The sequence below is a fragment of the Canis lupus genome, chromosome 6 (genome assembly GCF_003254725.2).
Source record: "Canis lupus dingo isolate Sandy chromosome 6, ASM325472v2, whole genome shotgun sequence".
In the NCBI taxonomy this organism is placed as follows: domain Eukaryota; kingdom Metazoa; phylum Chordata; class Mammalia; order Carnivora; family Canidae; genus Canis; species Canis lupus.
Genome location: NC_064248.1, coordinates 26,538,253 through 26,552,438, shown reverse-complemented (window position 1 = coordinate 26,552,438; position 14,186 = coordinate 26,538,253). Strand labels below are relative to the sequence as shown.

At 43.4% G+C, this 14,186-nt stretch overlaps 1 long non-coding RNA gene across 2 annotated transcripts in view; it reads right to left on the bottom strand.

The window, feature by feature from the left end:
• The window catches only part of LOC112640327 (uncharacterized), a 389,014-nt gene that overhangs the window by 82,505 nt on the left and 292,323 nt on the right, over positions 1–14,186 (bottom strand). For both annotated transcript variants that reach the window (XR_003123978.3, XR_007411029.1), the window contains exon 6: positions 10,609–10,699. This is a non-coding gene — a long non-coding RNA (uncharacterized LOC112640327). The remainder of the gene's footprint in view (positions 1–10,608; positions 10,700–14,186) is intronic.

The following is a 14,186-nucleotide window of genomic DNA, read 5'->3' as shown; positions in this document are numbered from 1 at the left end:
AAGAGTTGTTTTTTTTTTTTCCCCGAAGGTCATTTGAAACCATTAGGATCACACATGTTGACTCTAGGTAAACAAAATAAATATGGTCTAAAATGATGAAAGAAGCCACAGGTGAGTTTATCCCAGACCAGAAGAGCCACTGCTTTTGTGTCTGAGGAGACAATAGGATTAATGGAGCAGCTCCTTGTTCAACATGGCGCCCAAGCCATAGGGTAGCCAAGGCTAAGGGGACTAAGTGGATGGGAGCAAGGGCAGCCTTGTAGATCCTGATTATGGAGGTATGGTATACAGAAAGCAGCTGGGAGCTCTCAGTCTCCTGTGAAAGACACAGAAGTATCTATGAGAATCAAGAAACCAAAAACATCCTCTTGGTTGAGGGTTGAGGATGTGATGTGTGGACGTGATAAACCAGAGGCAACTGCAGAACCACAGCGAGCATCAGTAGAAGCAAAGGGGATGCACAGCTATACTAAGTGGAGACAACAGATAATGGTCCTTCTCTCCACGATCTGGCATGTCCCAATACTGAGGCTTCTCTTCACACCAGGAACTATGCCTGAAGAGGAGGACAGAAAGGAATGCAAGGGAGAAGCTGGGGTCAACTGACTAGTATCCAAAAGAGACTGACTCTTAAGCAGGAAGTAATTTCATCTTCTCTAACGCAATTCACCAGTAGGTGCTGGAAGTGGATGCTTAAGAGTGAAATTAAATTAGGTTACAGGAAAACAAAGTTCCATTTTCACCCACCTGAGTTTTTTTTACTATGAAACTGCCTGCTGCATAAAGTCAGCTTTTAATACCATCTCTGTCCTAATAATGTTTGGCTGCTGTAGCTACTGTTACTATTACTGTTACTGTTGTTGTCTGTATTTTTACACTATGATCTCCCGGAAGCAAGTACATGATATTTTTGTTTCTGTATCTCCAGTGTGTATCATGGAATACTCTCCTCAATACTTGTGTTGAACGAGCGAGCATGCACTGCTATTATTTGGAACCGGGTGTCCAGGTTCCTGAGTGATTGATGAGAGGACTCCAAGAACCAGTACTAGACATACAGCATGAATAAGAAGTGACCTTCTGTTGTGCTAAGCCATGGAGATTTGAGGGCTACTTGTCATCGCAGCACAACCCAGTCCATCCTGACTGATGCCAACTAAAACGTGAAATATATTCAAGAAGTGCCTAGTCTGTGAAATTCCCTTTTATACTTTTATAAATTTAATCTTCACTGTTTGTATTTTATGGTCAATGAATCCAAAGCTCAGTGATATTAAAGGGTGATCTGTCTCATGCCACACAGTCAGAAAAAAAAAAAAAAAGGACCATCTGAGTCCAGAATCCTAGACTTCTGGACTGCATCCAAATTGAGCCCTTCTTGTACCTAGTTTTCAACGACACAGTTTACTTTGAATTTCACAAGGGATGGCTACTTGATTTCTATTCCTTCCCAAGCAGTCCTAAAGAAAGTCAAGGTTTGGGATAGAGTACCAGGAAGGAGAGATGACAGGTGGAAGACATCTAGGGTCGAAATGAAAAATCTTTATTTGAAAATTTGGGGTAACTCATGGAGAAGTGAAGGGTGTTCTGCTTCCCCACAAGCTGAGATAGAATAAAAAAGGAGATAAGTATTGGCAAAAATGTAGAGCAACTGGAACTCCCACTCATTGCTGGTGGGAGTGCAAAACACTTCAGTCACTATGGAAAATAATCTGGCAGTTTCTAATAAAATCAAACATACTCCCACCCCCAAGATCCTGCAGTTCCAGTCCTAGGATGAGACTCAAGAGAAACAAGTACATATGTCCACGAAAAGATTTGTACGAGAAGGTTCACAGAAGCTTAATTCAACATAGTCTCACCCGGAAACAATGCAAATGTCTGTGATCAGGAAAACAGATAACTGAGGTATATTCATACAATGTAATACTCATCATCAAATAAAATAGAATGAAATATGGGAAAGTATCACAGATGATTTCCAAAAAACATTATGTTGAGCAACAGAAGCTAGACACAAAAGACTGTCTACTGTATGATTCAGTTTATGTAAATAGCAAAGAGACAAAGCTAATCCACAGTGATTGAAGTCACACAGGGGCTACATCCAAGGGTAGGGGGACAAAGCAGAAAAGGTCATGAGGGATTTTTCTGAGATGAAGAAAAATCTCATCTGGTTCATGGTTCATGGTTCATGGCCAGACCCAGGCGATGGTTACAATAAGGCATATGCCTACGCATAAGTCCACCAAGCTGCAAACTCGTGCATTTCACTGTATGCCAGCTATGCCTTGAGACATACACAAATAATAATAATTGAGAGGATGATAAAAATTCTACCTCTACTCTGGGGCACCTGGGTGGCTCAGTGGTTGAGTGTCTGCCTTTGGCTCAGGTGGTGATCCTGGGGTCCTGGGATCGAGTCCCACATTGGGCTCCCTGCATGGAGCCTGCTTCTCCCTCTGCCTATGTCTCTGCCTCTCTCTGTGTCTCTCATGAACAAATAAAATCTTTTTTAAAAAAAAGAATTCTATCTGCATCTTAAGAGGGTGAGCAGGGCATTGGGGCCCCAGATCTTTGGGTGCCAAAAGTCAACAGCAGAGGGGAATGGTTCTGGAGTTACAACAGAGAGGATATGATCCATTCACTCTAGGGATGGTATGTCCTTGAGACTAGGACTGAGGATACTGCAAGTGATGGAAGCCTCAGGGATGACTACTTGTGAGTGCAAGGAAGACTCCAGAATACCGGGGTGGACATCTGTGGCTATGTCTGTGGTGGCTGGAGAAGATGCTCTGAGGGGGGCATCTCTAAAGCATCCCGAACAAATGGCCCAGAGCCAGCGTCCACAGCACCCTGTCACAGCTGAAAAGCACCATTAACAACGAGCCCTCAGGGAGCTCAGAACCAAGCCTTACTTTACTTTTCTAAATACCTCACACGTCTCAAGACATTTGCATAACCCCAAGATGGGGTAAGGGACCCCAAGATGGGGTAAGGGACCCCAAAAAGCGACGGTGAATTTCTCATCAGGCCTTGTGGGCTTAGGCCGAGCGCCAATTCGGTTCTAGTAACTTACTCTTAAGTGTTACAGAAACACCGAAGCCACTTTTTCCAGTTGGCCACCTTGAAGTTCACCGTGGATGTGATCTGTCGGAAAGGGGAGGGCGTATTTCACCTCCTCGCAACTAGAACACTAGGCTTCCCAGCCTGTCTCGGCCCCTCGCTGTTCTAGAACCCCAGGCAGGTCCCTTCTCCTCTCCGAGCCTCAGCGTTCTCACCTGTAAAATGGGGACAGTAGCTTCAGCGTCCTCACAGGGTTGTTGTGAGGATTTACAATGAGAACATGTGTTAATACAGAAAACCTGTATGGGCCAGCTGCTGGGTTGCCTCGACTCACTTTCTAGCCATTTGCTCAGAGGCTGGGTTTCCAGAGACTGCATTAAGTGTGGAGACAGGTCCATTTTCAGAAATAAACTCTCTGGGGCCCCCAGCTGGGAGTCTGAATTCACTCACTGACACTGTGGCTATTCAGACGAAGTGAGGTGGAAACAGAGGTGCAATGACCCAGCAAATTCTAGAGCTGGGAAGGAAAGCATCAAGGCATAACTAGAAGAAAAGAAAGCAACAGGCTTGGGGGCGGCGTCTGGGGGTGGTGGTTGGAGGGACTGAGTTCACTATGCTGCCTGCTGGGAAGCTTTCTCGCATCTTCTTCCCCAAAGATACACACACACACACACACACACTCTCTCTCTCTCTCTCTCTCTCTCTCTCTCTCTCTCTCTGGATTTCAGGGCTTGGGGACAGGATGGGACATCCTAAAACCAAGCTGTGACTCCTGTTTCACACTGATACTCAGAGTTCTTCCTTTCTCACTACACCACACCTGCCCGACCCAGAAATGTCATCCCCTTTGGAAACCGGCTGTGTGTCTGATTTCTTCAGAAAACAGGCAATCTGCAGGGCTGTGAGCAAAGTGCTATGAGAACGAACCCCCAGAAGGACAGTAGTGAGCCCAGGTCTCGTCCTGGCCGGTCCCCAACTGGCTGGGTGACATAGGCTAAGCCACAGCATCTCTCTCAACTTCAGTTATTTGAGCCCCATAATCAGGGCTTGGAGAAATGAATCATGCCAGCTCAGATAATTCATGATTTTCATTTTTTACAACTCGGTCATGAAGCCGTGGAACACTGGCAAGTAAAACCTTGACTTTAAAAAAATTGAATGAGAGGCTGTTCTTTTTTTTTTTTTTTTTAAGATTTTATTTATTTATTCATGAGAGACACAGAGAGAGAGAAAAAGAGAGAGAGAGGCAGAGACACAGGCAGAGGGAGAAGCAGGCTCCATGCAGGGAGCCTGATGGGGTACTTGATCCTGGGACTCCAGGATCACACCCTGGGCCGATGGCAGGTGCTAAACTGCTGAGCCACCCAGGGATCCCCAAAAAGCTGTTCTTAATTCACCTGATTCCACAAACACTGGACGAGATACAAACAGGTCACAGTGACAAAGCAAGATACGGTGCTTTTGCTGGAAGAAAGTTACCGTCTAGCGAGGAAAGACAGAAGGCATGGGGTCTCAGCTTAGCCTACCATGCCAGCCCCCCACTCCCAGAGAATGCACCCTGAAAGCACAGGGGGTGCACTTCCGAGGACCGGGGGACAGAGAATCTTCTCAAAGGACCTAAGGCTTCACCTGAGACTTGTTTTCATTTTTTCCTCATTGTAAACATATAGATAAATAAATAGAAAATAAAAAGCACCAACTCTGAGGGGCACCTGGGTGGCTCAGCGGTTGAGCATCTGCCTTTGGCTCAGGTCATGATCCCGGGGTCCCAGGATCAAGTCCCGCATCGGGTTCCCTACAGGGAGCCTGCTTCTCCTTCTGCCTCTGTCTCTGCCTCTCTCTCTGTGTCTATCATGAATAAATAAATAAAATCTTAAAAAAAAAAAAACCCACAACTCTGAAACAATTCCCTCTCACACACAACCACATGCACACAAACACACACAAGTGATGGGTATCCTAGTTTTTTGTCTGTCTGTACGTACATACCCTCTTTGAAAAGCTGGGCCATGCAATCCATGCTATTTTTAAATCCATTTATTTTTCATTTGATACATTGTGAACATCTTCCCCCGAGAGTAAATCACTTTAATCATCTTCAGATTATTCCGTTAAATGAATGTACCATAATTGGCTTCATGAAGACTCTCAATGTGGACATTTGGGCGGTTTACAATTTTCCTTGCTACTATCAACAACCGTGTGGTAAATGTTTATAGCTTAATTTTTTGCACATACCCTCCTTTATTTTCTCAGAATGAATGCCAAGCAGTGAAATCACTGAGTCAAAAATCACAGATCTTTTTAAGGCTTTGACATACAGGGCCAGATTTCCCCCTACAGGTTTTGCTCATTTTCAATTCCATCGGTGCTACACAAACTTGCCAATTTCTCCCACAGGCTCCCCATCGGTAGGTATTATCATGTATTGTTAAATATGCAAGTTGTGCTTACTTTGGCCTTTCAAAATTGCCTGTTTGCTAATATTGTATATCAACAATGCTTCGGTGTAACAAGTTTCCTTCTTGCATCTTTTCCTTCTACATTAATTCAAACTATCTCTTTATATACAAAGAATATCGTCATTCTGGCCCATCGTGTATGTTACAAATATTTTCCCATCTTTTCACTCACACGGCAGTTTGAAAATGGTTTTTCTCACAGAAAAACAAGTCTGGTGATTTAAAGTTTCTGCCTTTGTTCTGCCTAAGAAAGTCATTCCTTACCATTAGATTTTTTAAAGACTCTCCTGTTATTTCACCTAATGCTTTATAGTTTGGTTTTTTAAATATTTAAATCTTGATTCAAATGAGTTGCCTCTAGGACACAATGGAGATGATAAAGGATGGGTTTCAACTTTTTACTTTTATGTACTCTTATAATGCTGGGCTTTGGGTTCTGTACAATGAGCAAGCACTACTTTTGTCATTCGAATAATTATGAAAAATGTATCACTCACTTGGGCTTTTATTCTGGAATCTGATAGGTAGGAATCTAACTTCTGTTGGTTCTCTAAATGGCTCCTCAGTTGCCCTGACACCTGTTATATGGCTCGGAGCTGAGATCTGGAAGGCATAGAAGAGTGAACCTGGTGAAAAAGGCCAGAAGTGCACATCAGTGAGGGGAAACAGTGTATTCAGACAAGTAAGAAAATAGCCAGTGGGTTCAGGGAATTCCAGGTCAATCAACGTGACTCAAGTGAAAGGTATGGATAGAGTCTTCTTAGTTTTAGGGGGCGGATTTAGGGGGCTATGTTTTAAAAATTCATAATTCAAGAACTAAAGTTATCACGACTTATGACAATGGTCCCCACTTCCTAGAGTTCATTAGCTATTTAAACATTTGCTCTATTTGCTTTATCTTTCTGTTAATAGAAGTAAAACATTACAGAGGAAGTTAATATTCTCATTGATGATCATTTCCCATTCTATTCTCTCTGTGTTCACATAACTGGTACATTCCCACTTAGGTTCCAATAAGTTATGCCTATGTTTCTGTGTGTGTGTGTGTGTGTGTGTGTGTGTGTGTGTGTGTGTTAAGATTAGGTTTGGCCACAAGTGAAAAGAAACCCTAAGGGACAACTGGGTGGCTCAGTTGGTTAAGCATCTGCCTTCGGTTCAGATCATGATCCCAGGCTTCTGCTTGTGCTCATGCTCTCTCTGACAAATAAACAAAATCTTAAAACACACACACACACAACAAAAAACCCTGAAGTAAGGGGAAGAGGTGTTTTTTTTTTTTTAAGATTTTATTTATTTAATTGTCAGAGAGAGAACACAAGCAGGGGGAGCTGCAGGCAGTGGGAGAGGGAGAAGTAGGCTCCCCCATTGAGCAGGGAGCCAAATGTGGGACTTGATCTCAGAACTCCAGGATCATGACCTGAGTTGAAGGCAGATGTTTAACCAACTGAGCCACCCAGGTGCCCCGGGAAGAGGGGAAGGAGGGTCTTTAAAGATAGATATTTATATCTCTCTCATATAAAAGTCTTGGTAAAGAGTCCAGACCTGCTATGGCTTCTTTATGATTCAAGAACCCAGCTTCCTTCTACCTTACAGCTCTTCCATGCATGGATTCCATTCTAAAATTTATTTCTTGGTCCAAGATGGCCATTCTAGCTCCTGCCTTCACACCCATATTCCAGCCAATAGAAAGGGATAGAAGGGGTAGAGATGAAATACAGCAAAGAGAAGAAGGTGTTGTCAGTTGAACTGTGTCTACCAAAAAGATATGTTGATGTCCTAACCCCCAGGATGTGTCAATGTGACCTGATTTGGAAATGAGGTTTCTGCAAACGTAATCAAGTTAAGACGCATTACTGTGGGTCCTAGTCCAATATGACCAGTGTTCTCTAAATCCTGGAAAGATTTAGACACATAGGGAGGAACGTCATGGGAAGACAGAGGCAGATATTGGAATGATGTGTCTGTAAGCCAAGGAATTCCAAGGACTGCCAGCGACACCAGAAGCTGGGAGAAAGGCATGGAACAGATTCTCCCCTGGGGCCACCGAGGGAGCACAGCTATGCTGATAGGACTTCTGGCCCCCAAGAGCAGTGAGGGAATACTCAGTTTATGCCCCCGGGAAACCTGATAGAGAAGGCCAAGGGGAAGAGCAAGAGGAGCAGAAGAGCTGGAGGTTTATCAGCTACCCTTAGGGAAGATTCCTGGAAGCTGCGTAGTTAGATGTGGTCACAGCTCCCTGCACGGACCTCTTTATTCTACCATTCCCTGTGCCCAACTCAATCTCTTACAATGGGGGTGGGGTGAGGAGGGAAGAACACTGATCTTTCTAAAAATGGAGATAAATGGCACCAACTATGGTGTTCCTTCTGCAACTTAAGAAAAAAATCATTTGTTTGTAAGATTTATCGAGATGGAGACGGGTAGTTCTAAATCACTATGTTTAAAAGTGATATACTAGTCTACTGTGAGAATTTACCGCCACTTACATTCTGAATAGGATAACATTTTTTTCACTTTTTTTTTTCCTCTTACAAACATCGCTGCAGTAAATGCTGTACTATCTCCTTGAGCATATACAGGAGAATTTCCCTAAAGCATATACTTAGACGTGGAAGGTTTAAGGGATGGCATCTATACATTTTCAGTTTTTAAAGATATTTCTAAGTGGTTTCCCCCAAGTGGTTATGTCAGTGTAAGCCCTCTGCACATCCCATTTTACTACCGACATTTTATTTTACTGTACTTTTTAATCTTTTCCAAAATTATAGGTGAAATCATAAAATGTACCCATTTTAAGCGTACAGTTAAATAAATCTTGACAAATGCATCATCCCACCCGTGTCAATACTGCCACAATCAAGGCTCAGAATTATTTCGATCACATAAAGTAATCCCTTCATGCACAGTCCGAAGCCAATAGATTTGAAAAATGTAGATGAAATCCAAATATTTCTTTATAAACAACTTAGCAAAAATGACATGAGAAACATCAGAAAACCTGAACACTCCTTTAGCTAATAAAGAAACTGTATCTACAGTTATAATCCATCCCTCCCTGTATGTTGGTAAATTGAACACTAATAAAAAATTATTTTATTAAAAAAATTTTTTTAAAAATCCATCCCTCCTACACACACACACACTCTCTCTCTCTCTCCCAACCCAAACGACTTTACTAGTGAATTCTTTTGAGTGAAGGAGAGAAAAAACAACAACAACAAAAAAAAACACCAAATTAACAAAATTCTTAAATTTAGAACAATCTCATTCAAAATCCCAGCGGGAAGGGACTACAGGATTCTAAAATGCATATGGAAATGCAAAGGATCAAGAGAGCAATGATAATCTTAAATAAGAACGAAGTTGGAGGAAAGCTGTTGGGGGTGTTAGGAATGTTCTATGCTTAGATCAGGCGCTGTTCTCATGGGAGTAATCACTTTATACAAATTCAATGAGCTGTTCTCTTGAGGTTTATGCACGTTGCTTTATGTTAATACAAATGTTTACAAAACAAAACAGCCTCCCCTACAAAACCTTCTACTTGCCAGGAGCAAAGGTTTCCTGGAAAGTCCTCATTATTTGTACCAGGCCCTCTGGTGGGATATATTTCAACTAATTAAAAACATGAGCGCAGGGCAGCCCGGGTGGCTCAGAGGTTTAGTGCTGCCTTCAGCCCAGGGCCTGATCCTGGAGACCTGGGATCGAGTCCCATGTCGGCTCCCTGCATGGAGCCTGCTTCCCCCTCTGCCTGTGTCCCTGCCTCTCTCTCTCTCTCTCTCCCCCGTCTCTGTGTTTCTCATGAATAAATAAATAAAATCTAAAAAAAAAACAAAAAACAAAAAACAAACGTGAGCACAGGAATCAACTCACCTTCAAACCTGGCTCCATTGCCTGGATTGATAAAATGACCTTAGAAAATGGATTGGCAGCGTCCAGCAGCGAACGTGTGTTCGCTAGGACCTTGCCCCTAAGCTGCTAAGCATACACTTATCATAAGTGAGATATACAGTCAAAAATTTGAAAAGTTCTGGGGCAGCCCGGGTGGCTCAGCAGTTTAGCACCGCCTTCGGCCCAGGGCCTGATCCTGGAGACCCGGGATCGGATCGAGTCCCGCATCGGGCTCCCTGCAGGGAGCCTGCTTCTCCCTCTGCCTGTGTCTCTGCCTCTCTCTCTCTCTCTCTCTCTCTCTCTCTCTCTGTCTCTCATGAATAAATAAATAAAATTAAAACAAAAAACTCTTTTAAAAAAATGTGAAGTTCTAAGGACCGATCACCTTTGGGCAAGGTGCTTCCTTTACCTCTTTGAGTTTCAATTTCCAAATCCGTAAAATGGACATCCTGTCGCCCACAGCTACCTCGCAGGATGGTGTCTAGGCAGGGAAAGCAATCAGGACTAGCATCCAACGTACAGTACAAGCTCAATAAATGACAGCTGATGTTTTCATCCGACTTTCAATGTCACACACCATCACCTGTGCCCTCACGGGGTATAAAATACCACCCCTGCAGCGCTGCACTTCTCCCCACCCCAGTGTCTACACTGCATTTACCAAGTGAGACAGCCAGGGTGGGCAAGGTCATTGTGTTTGAGAAATCTCAGCCTAGGTCTGCACAAAAGTCCCCAGTGGACTAAATGGGGAGGGAGGGCTGCTGCAGAGCACCACCCCCCACCCCCCGAAATGGGAGCTCCCTCTCCTCTCCCTTGTCTGAGACCACAGGACCCTGCCCAGTTCAGCAAAGGCCTCAGCTCACACCCCCTGCTCACTCCTCCCCGCCAGAGTCGCCGGCGGTCAGGGCCCTGCCTCTGCGGAGTTCGCTCCATCTGGAATCCTCTGGGGAAACAGACACGGATCATGTACACCGCAGACTTAGCCTTTATATTTCATTGTGTGTCTGTTGAGGCGGCGGTGAACCAGATGTGGTTTTCGGCAGACATGACTTCAAAAGCCGTGAACACACTTATCAGTAAACTGCAGAACACGAGGCAGCCGGCAACAGTCAAGGTCACTGACAAGTGACATGGCAAATAAAGGGAGATTAAAAGCCATGCCTTGTCTGACATGGGCCCATTTGATACTTACCAATGGCAGGATACGGAACATTGCTTACTCTTGATGGGAAGTCATTGAACATAGTGTAATTTCTTGGAAAGTGAGTCCCTGTCATTTTTCTCTAGGGAGAAAAAGAAGGAAAAGAAACAAAATAAACTACAGGTAGCTCTCTGCTGATGCTCTAGATGCTTGCATTTCTGTATTACTAACCTTTATTAAGAGTTTGCTGTTGGGGGCAACTGGGTGGCTCGGTGGTTGAGATTTTCTGTCTTTGGCCCAGAGCCTGATCCTGGAGACCGAGGATCCAGTCCCGCATCAGGCTCCCTACAGGGAGCCTGTTTCTCCCTCTGCCTGTGTCTCTGCCTCTCTCTGTGTGTCTCTCATGAATAAATACATAAAATCTAAAAAAAAAAAAAAAAAAAAAGTTTGCCATTGGCCAGATTTTCTAAGCGTTCCCCTCTTTGATCCCGAGTCCAACCATACTTAACCTCATTTTAATAATTATTCTCTCCTTCCAGGAGGGGAAACTGAGACTCAGGAGATTTATGGTAACCTTCCCAAAACAGTCAGTGACCAGCCAAGACTGGAACACGGAGATTATGTTCTAACGCTTACGCATGATGACAGAGATTTACTCTGGGTGAAGGAGAGAGTGTATTAGGAGGACATCCAGATGGCTTGGCTTTCTGGCGATACGAACAATTGGCATGCACACTAGATCCTACCTATTTTTTGGACACCATCCTTCTCTGCTCTCGAGAAACGTGCACTCTAAAGAATTGCTAGAAATGGTCATTTGCATGCTGCGGCGGCAGAACCAACATCCCTTGATTCTGCATCTCTGTAGCATAAGGAGGATTTCCATAAATCAAGCTTTCTTCTATCCCAAATAACACTCATGTATGCCAAGGAAATGCACTATTTGAAAAAGCCTATTCATGAGGCATACTTTTGCTTTTCACCCACCAATCTATTATTAAGCGTACATTAAAAACACACACACACACACACACACACACACACACAGAGTTTGTAAGTCAGGTTTAAACCACAGGACAAGGGCACCTGGGTGGCTCAGTGGTTGAGCCTCTGTCTTCCGCTCAGGGCGTGATCCCGGAGTCCCGGGATCAAGTCCCATATCGGGCTCCCCACAGGGAGCCTGCTTCTCCCTCTGCCTGTATCTCTGCCTCTCTCTGTGCATCTCTCATGAATAAATAAATAAAATCTTTAGAAAAATAATTTTTTAAAAACCCACAGGACACATCCACTAAAAATAAACCAAATTAAAACAATATTATTCTCCAAATACCTAGTGTCCTAAGTTTGTCCAGGCAGATGTAGGCTAGAGTCACCCCATCCTTTGAGTTTTAAATATATTTGGCCTACGCTGCCATCCCAAGTCCTGTGAGTCTAACAACCTCCGAAGATTTTTGTGGAATCATCAGGGTTTCTGTTCCTCTTGATCACGTCTGCCTGCAAGTTCCCACATTTCCCCTCCCCTGTTACTCTCCTGGTCATTCACATTCTCTATCTCAAGGCTGTTCTCTTCTCTCTGTACTGTGTGGACCCAAGTAGTCACAGCTTCCTTTTCTGGTGTTCCTTAATATGTCTGTCATTATCAACACTTAGAGGTGGCCAAGAGGGGTTCTAACACAGCAATACCAATACCTCAAAATTTGCCATTAGATATCTCAAGTCCACTTGACCCCTAACTCAACCTCTACCTCACACTTCCAGAAATGGTAGAAGAAGCTCTGTTCCAGCCACTGTGGCCCCTCATGGTCCCTCAGTCATGTCAAATTCATTCTTACCCCAGGGCCTTTGCACTTGTCAGATGACTATCCCTCAAATAGCTTCAGGATTGTTCTGTCCCTTCCATCACATCTGTGCACAAGGTCACCATATTGGAGACACCTTCTCTGACCATTCCTTATAAACCCACCTTGGTCTTGCTTTCCTCCTTTGTCTCTGCAGCTCTCATCAACACCTGCCATACTGAATATTTTTCTGTTCACTTTTTTTTTTTTAATCTGTCTCCACTGCCAGAACTCATGTCTTGTAAGGGTGGTGATCTCACCTATTGTGTTCTTTCCTGCAACACCAGGATCTAGAATGGAGTGCATAGTGGGGGATTAATGCAATGTGTTGATAGAGTAAAAGAATCAGCAAAGACATTTTCCATTTAATTAAAGTGCTCTTTTTCAGGAGCAGTGTCAACATGATCACCCCAAAGTATAATTAAGTAATTAGGGTGATATTTTGCCACTACAGAAAAAGCACCACATGGACAATGTTATACTGGAGGAGAACTCATGATCTGGGCTAGAATCCAAAGATTTCTATGAAAAAAAAAAAAAAAAGGTAAAATATCTGATTAATAATTTTAGATTGGTTGGGTTGAAATGATTATATGTTAGATATTTGGGGATAAAGGAAATACATTATTAAGTTAATTTCACCGATTCACTTTATTAATTTTTTTTATGATTTATTTATTTATTTGAGAGAGAGAACAGGGGGAAGGAGCAGAGAGCGTGGAAGAGAGAGTCGCAAGCAGGCTCCATGTCCCCACGTGGAGCTCCATGTGAGGTCCAATCTCACGACCCTGGGTCATGACCTGAGCCAAAGCCAACAGTCAGTCGTTTAACTGACTGAGCAACCTAGGGGTCCCTCACTTTACTTTTTAATTCAGCTATTAGAAAATTTTAAATTACATATATGGGGGTGCCTGGGTGGCACAGTTGAACATCTGACTCTTGGTTTCATCTCAGCTGGTGATCTCAGGGTCATGAGATGGAACCTCATGACGGCTCTACACGGACTCTGCTTAGGCTTCTCTCTCCCTCTCCCTCTGCCCTTCCTGCTCATGCTCTGTCTCTAAATTTTAAAAATCTTTAAAAATAAATTACATATGTGACTTTCCCTTGGACAGCACTGTTCCAGATTCTCACTCTCCTCTTACACACGTGTGTACATGTATCTTATGTTTACTAAAAATAGGAGCACATTGCACATACTGTCTCATCCACCTGCTATTTTTACCTAGCAGTCTACCAAGAACATTTCTGCATGCCAGGAAATTAGATTCTCATCGTTATTTTTAATGGCTCCAGAGTATAACACTAAATAAGAACCTCAGAATTTATTTAACCTATAATAGAATTGTTCTAGGCTACTTCTTTTCCTTTTCTTTTCTTCCCTGTTTTCTCTTTTTCTCTTTTTTTACTGGTAGATCATGCCCTGTGACCAGTTGCATTACAAGAAACCATGTGTATGTGTTCTGTTACTTCCCTAGGATAAATTCCTAAAATATATTTTGGGTTCATGGGAACCAAGTAGGTGGCAAGCTCCTTGGACCAGCAACTTGATGAAGTGGGGATGCTATGTGGTGAAGCAACAGAGGGATTTCAAAAGCCTTTGACCAGTGGCTTCAAGGTTCGGAGCATGTAGCCCCAAATCACAAGAAACAGTGTAATGGGGTGTTGGATATATAGGCCCTAGAGGCAGACAAGCCAGGTTGTGACCCCAGTTCTCTGTCACTTCTAACTCTGTGACTTCTAGCCAGTTTTGTAAACTTTCTGAGCCTTGGTTTCCATACTTAAGAAACA